This window comes from Leptonychotes weddellii, chromosome 9, assembly GCF_054177405.1.
Source record: "Leptonychotes weddellii isolate Sample4059 chromosome 9, ASM5417740v2, whole genome shotgun sequence".
NCBI lineage: Eukaryota > Metazoa > Chordata > Mammalia > Carnivora > Phocidae > Leptonychotes > Leptonychotes weddellii.
The window spans coordinates 32,492,768-32,498,044 of record NC_138377.1 but is presented as its reverse complement, the minus strand read 5'-3'; positions in this window follow the sequence as shown (position 1 = coordinate 32,498,044).

Genomic DNA, 5,277 nt, shown 5'->3' with positions numbered 1-5,277 from the left:
GGGTATTAAAGAGGGCACGTTCTGCATGGAGCACTGGGTGTTATATGCAAACAATGAATCATGGAACACTACATCAAAAACTAATGACGTAATGTATGGTGATTAACATAGCATAATAATAAAAAAATTAAAAAAAGAAGTAGTCTGTTCTAAGTCGAAACTTAAAATATTTACGTATATTCAGAGGTTGTATTCACCAAGCATCTCAGGCCACTGTAATTAAGATTTGCCAAACCGACAACAATGATCTTATAGTAATAAGAACATTTTATCTTGTCAAAAAAAAAAAAAAAATGATTTGGCCACAATACCTTAGCAAGACATAAGCCACACACTTACATCAAAAACTGAAGATGGGTTCTTGCACTCTGGCAACATAGAGTAGATATACTTTTCCCTATTCCTCCTGCTACTTCAGTACAACTAAAAACACTGGACACTATATATAAAACAAACATAGGACGTCTGGGTGGCTCAGTCGGTTAAATGTCTGCCTTCGGCTCGGGTCATGATCCCAGGGTCCTGGGATCAAGTCCTACATCGGGCTCCTTGCTCAGCAGGGAGACTGCTTCTCCCTCTGCCTGCCTCTCTCCCTGCTTGCGCTCTGTCTCTCTCTCTGACAAATAAATAAATAAAATCTTTAAAAAAAAACAAAAAACAAAACATAAGACAGACTCTGAAAGGTGGAGAGAAGAAAGCAGACCAGCCAGGGACCTGAGCAACAATATGGTGGTTAGTTGCCTGGGTTTTCTTTGATGCCCCCAAATATCCCAGACTTGGAACAGAAATGCAACATCTAAAAAAACATTAAGGGATTATTATTGTCTCAGTTCATTTGAGTTGCTTTACAAAATACCACAGACTGGGTACCAACATAAATTTATTTCTTACATTTGTAGAGGCTAGGAAATCCTGGCTGGGTCCTCACATGGTGGAAGGGGGCAATGGATCTCTCTAGAGCCTCTTTTATCAGGGTACTAACCTCATTCATGAGGCAGAGGGAGAGGGAGAAGCAGACTCCCCACTTAGCAGGGAGCCCGATGTGGGGCTTGATCCCAGGACCCCAGGATCGTGACCTGAGCCGAAGGCAGATGCTTTACTGACTGAGCCACCCAGGCGTCCCTGTGCTCGTCATTCTTATCAACACAGTGCTGAAGGATTTAGCCAGTGCAATAAGGCAAGAAAAGGAAATAAAATGAACACAGGTTGGCAAGAAGACATAAAACTTTGTGCCCCAAAAATTTCCAAAGAGAGAAAATATGCATATTTAAAATGGCTTTAAAAATGAGGATTCATTCATTCAGCAACAAACAAATTCACCACAGTACAGGTTTGATCATTCATTCATTCATTCCACAAATTTATTTCAATATTTTAAGCATATTTATTGAATGTCTGCTAAATTTCAAACATCATTCTAGCTGTAAGGATTCAGCAGTGAACAAAACAGATAAAATCTCTGTCCTTATGGAATTTCTATTTAGCAGAGGGTAAGGATGGAACAGAAAATAAATGAAATCAATAAATAACATATTAATAACATAATAATAAATAAATAACATATAACTATGGAGAAAAATAAAACAGGGAAGGGGGAGAAAGAGTACAGGGAGAGTGAGGGAGGTGCTGCAATTTCAAAGAGAGTGGTCAGAAAAGGCCTCACCAAGAAAGTGACATTTGAGCAAATACTTGAAAGAGCTGATGACAGTGAGCTATGCAGGTGTCTGGAAGGAGTGCCAGAGGAAGGGGGAACGGCAAATGCAAAGGCCTTAGGTGGAAGTGTGAGTGGTGTCTTTGAGGAACTGTATGACCAGACTGAGAGAGAGAGAAAGCAATTGGAGATGAGGTCCCAGGAAATAGGAACCCTAGTATGTAAGACCCTGTAGGCCACTCTGAGGCCACTGTAAGGGCTTCGGGTAAAATTTCCACAGGACTGAGAACAATCTAGATAGAAGGAAAGGCAAGAACAAAGATGGAGAAGCAGGGGTGAGGGAGAACTTTCCAGGAACACAAGAACTCTTTCCAGGATCATAGATAATCTAGAGGAATAAGGGAGATAAATAAGGGTGGGAAACATAATCAGAAAGGCCTGGATATACCACTGAAGCATTGGAACTTAATTTGTGAGGCAATGGGGAGCCATTAGAAGCATGAGTGAAAACACTGAAGCTGTATTTTACAACAATTAGAATGTTAGAAAAATAGAGTCTGGCAGCTAGTAAATGCAGAATACTATAATTTTAAACATTTAAACATTTATTTTTAAAAAGATTTTATTTGGGCGCCTGGGTGGCTCAGTTGGTTAAGCGACTGCCTTCGGCTCAGGTCATGATCCTGGAGTCCCTGGATCAAGTCCCGCATCGGGCTCCCTGCTCGGCAGGGAGTCTGCTTCTCCCTCTGACCCTCCCCCGTCTCATGTGCTCTCTCTCATTCTCTCTCTCTCAAATAAATAAATAAAATCTTTAAAAAAAATTTAAAAAATTTAAAAAAGATTTTATTTATTTATTTGAGAGAGAGAGAAAGAGAGAGAATGAGCAAAAGAAAAGCAGACTCCCCCCTGAGCAGCAAGCCCAATGAGGGACTCGATCCCAGGACCCCGAGATCATGACCTGAGCTGAAGGTGGACGCTTAACCAACTGAGCCACCCTGGCACCCCAACAAATACTACAATTTTAAAAATCAGTATTTTGCCTCTTCTCATGAAATAATGAATTCAGATAAGGATCATCAATGAATGAGGAAGCCATAAAGTGGAAAGTTGATGGGAAACTGGATAAGCTCACAGTAAGTTAACAGTGGTTATAAAACATCATGTAAATAACAGTCTAGTAATGTGAAAGTGTACATGACAAAAGTCAGGAGGTAGAATAGGGGAAGGGAACTAAAGGACAAGTCAAGGACAACAAGACCCTCATTTCACTACCCGAAAGATCAAGAGATATCAGAGATAGTTGAGAGAAGAAGAAAAAGTGTCAGTATATTAATTTAAATCACAACAATAATTAATAGAGGAACTAAGAATAATATAACTTTATTGGGAAGATGGGGGAAAGGAGATGAAGGACTAGTGTGAGTTACCTAGATCTTCTGCCATAGCTGGAAGTCAAGGGATAATTTCTAAAGTTGATTTCAAAAAGGGAAAAGTTCTTTCTTGTGGTAGATGGCCAGTATATAGAGGTAATGATGGAGTTAGGAAATCCCCATTTCACAACCATCATAATAAAATTTGATTCAGGCAAGAATCATCTATGGATGCATGGGGTATGGGCCAAGTTTGATAAGAAACAGAATATTTACTCAGCATCAAAGTTTCTCTTCATAATATACTTTTTTAAATGCTTTTATTTATTTATTTTAAGTAATCTCTATCCCCAACATGGAGCTTGAACTCATGACCCCAAGATCAAGAGTCGCATGCTCTTCTGACTGAGCCCCCCAGGCACCCCAACAATATACTCATTAATTGCAAAAGGAAAAACAGTAACTATACACTGGAGGCATATAAGAACACCTTAAGCAAGTGATTGAAGTAAGGGCAAACAGGGGCACCTGGTTGGTTCAGTTGCTCAGTCAGAAAAGCATGTGACTCTTGATCTCGAGGTTGTTAAGTTCAAGCCCCATGTTGTGTCTGGAGTCTACAATTGATTAATCAATCAATAAGGCAAACAGATATCATGTGCCTCTGGATATGATAACCTGGGAAGGACAAAACATCATTCATGTTGTATTCCACTCAAAAAATTTATAACCCGAGGGGCGCCTGGGTGGTTTAGTCATTAGGCATCTGCCTTCGGCTCAGGTCATGATCCCAGGGTCCTGGGATGGAGTCCAGAGTCGGGCTCCCTGCTCAGTGGGAAGCCTGCTTTTCCCTCTCTCACTCCCCCTGCTTGTGTTCCCTCTCTCACTGTGTCTCTGTCAAATAAATAAATAAAATCTAAAAAAAAAAAAAAATTATAATCTGTATCTAATCATGAGGAAACAATATCAGACAAACCCAAATGAGAGACATTCTAAAAAACAACTGGCCTTTATTTTTCAGAAGTTTTAGTATCTTCATATTTTTTTAAAGGTTTTATTTATTTATTTGAGAGAGAGAGAGAGCACAAGCAGGGGGAGAGGCAGAAACAGAATGAGAAGCAGACTCCTCACTGAGCAGGGAGCCTGACATGGGGCTTGATCTCAGGACCCTGAGATCATGACCTGAGCCGAAGTCAGACACTTAACCAACTGAGCCACCCAGGCACCCCAGAAGTTTTAGTATCTTTAAAGACAAACGAAAGGCTGAGAAATTATTATAGATGGAAACTAAATGGAATTCGTGATGCTGGACTGGATATGAGAAACAAAATAATGCTATAGAAAACATTACTGGGACAACTGACAAAATTGTAATATAGAATATGGAGTCAACATAAAACTTATTGAATCAATCTAGTCCTGACAAGATGAAATAAGCACATGCTGCCCTATTCCTCCTGTTAATTATGAAACAAACAAATATACCTGGACAAAATCCATAAAGCAACTGACAGAAGACCAAAAGCTGAACTAAAGACAAACTGGCTAGTGACCTCGGGCATCGAGTTCCCTGGGATTTTGTTTGCCTCCAGTATATCCAGGCCTGGGCACAGGAGAGGTCCCCAATCCAAAAACACCAATGGGCACAACCAAAAGGCTCCAAGAAAAAGCTCGCTTTCTCTAGCCACCAAACCAGGCAAGAAAGCTTCCCAGAACAGAGCGTCCTGACCAAACCTACCCTGCTCAAGGCAAACATCTCAAAAAGTCTACTCTTCTCTCACTCCCCTTTTGCTTCCACTGTCTCCCACTCTTGCCAGACCCTGCTGGATTCCCTAGCACTTCATTAAAACCTGGGCTCCATTGCATCCCTCGATAAGCACTGTTCTACTTCTGGGTCAACCAAGCTGAATTTGGGGGAGGATCTTTGGGCAAAAACTCCATCATTTAAAGGGTCTGGGCCCTCTTTTCTGTTACCTTTATCCCATAGGGCAATCAAAGGTCTCTTTGTCTAGATTAAGCAAATGCCCTCAGAGCAAAGTAGCTTAAAAATGGCTTTCCCCAAATAGGAGGGGTAGACGAACCATGAGAGACGATGGACTCTGAAAAACAAACTGAGGGTTCTAGAGGGGAGGGGGGGTGGGAGGATGGGTTAGCCTGGTGGTGGGTATTGAGGAGGGCACATTCTGCATGGAGCACTGGGTGTTATGCACAAACAATGAATCATGGAACACTTCATCTAAAACTAATGATGTAATGTAT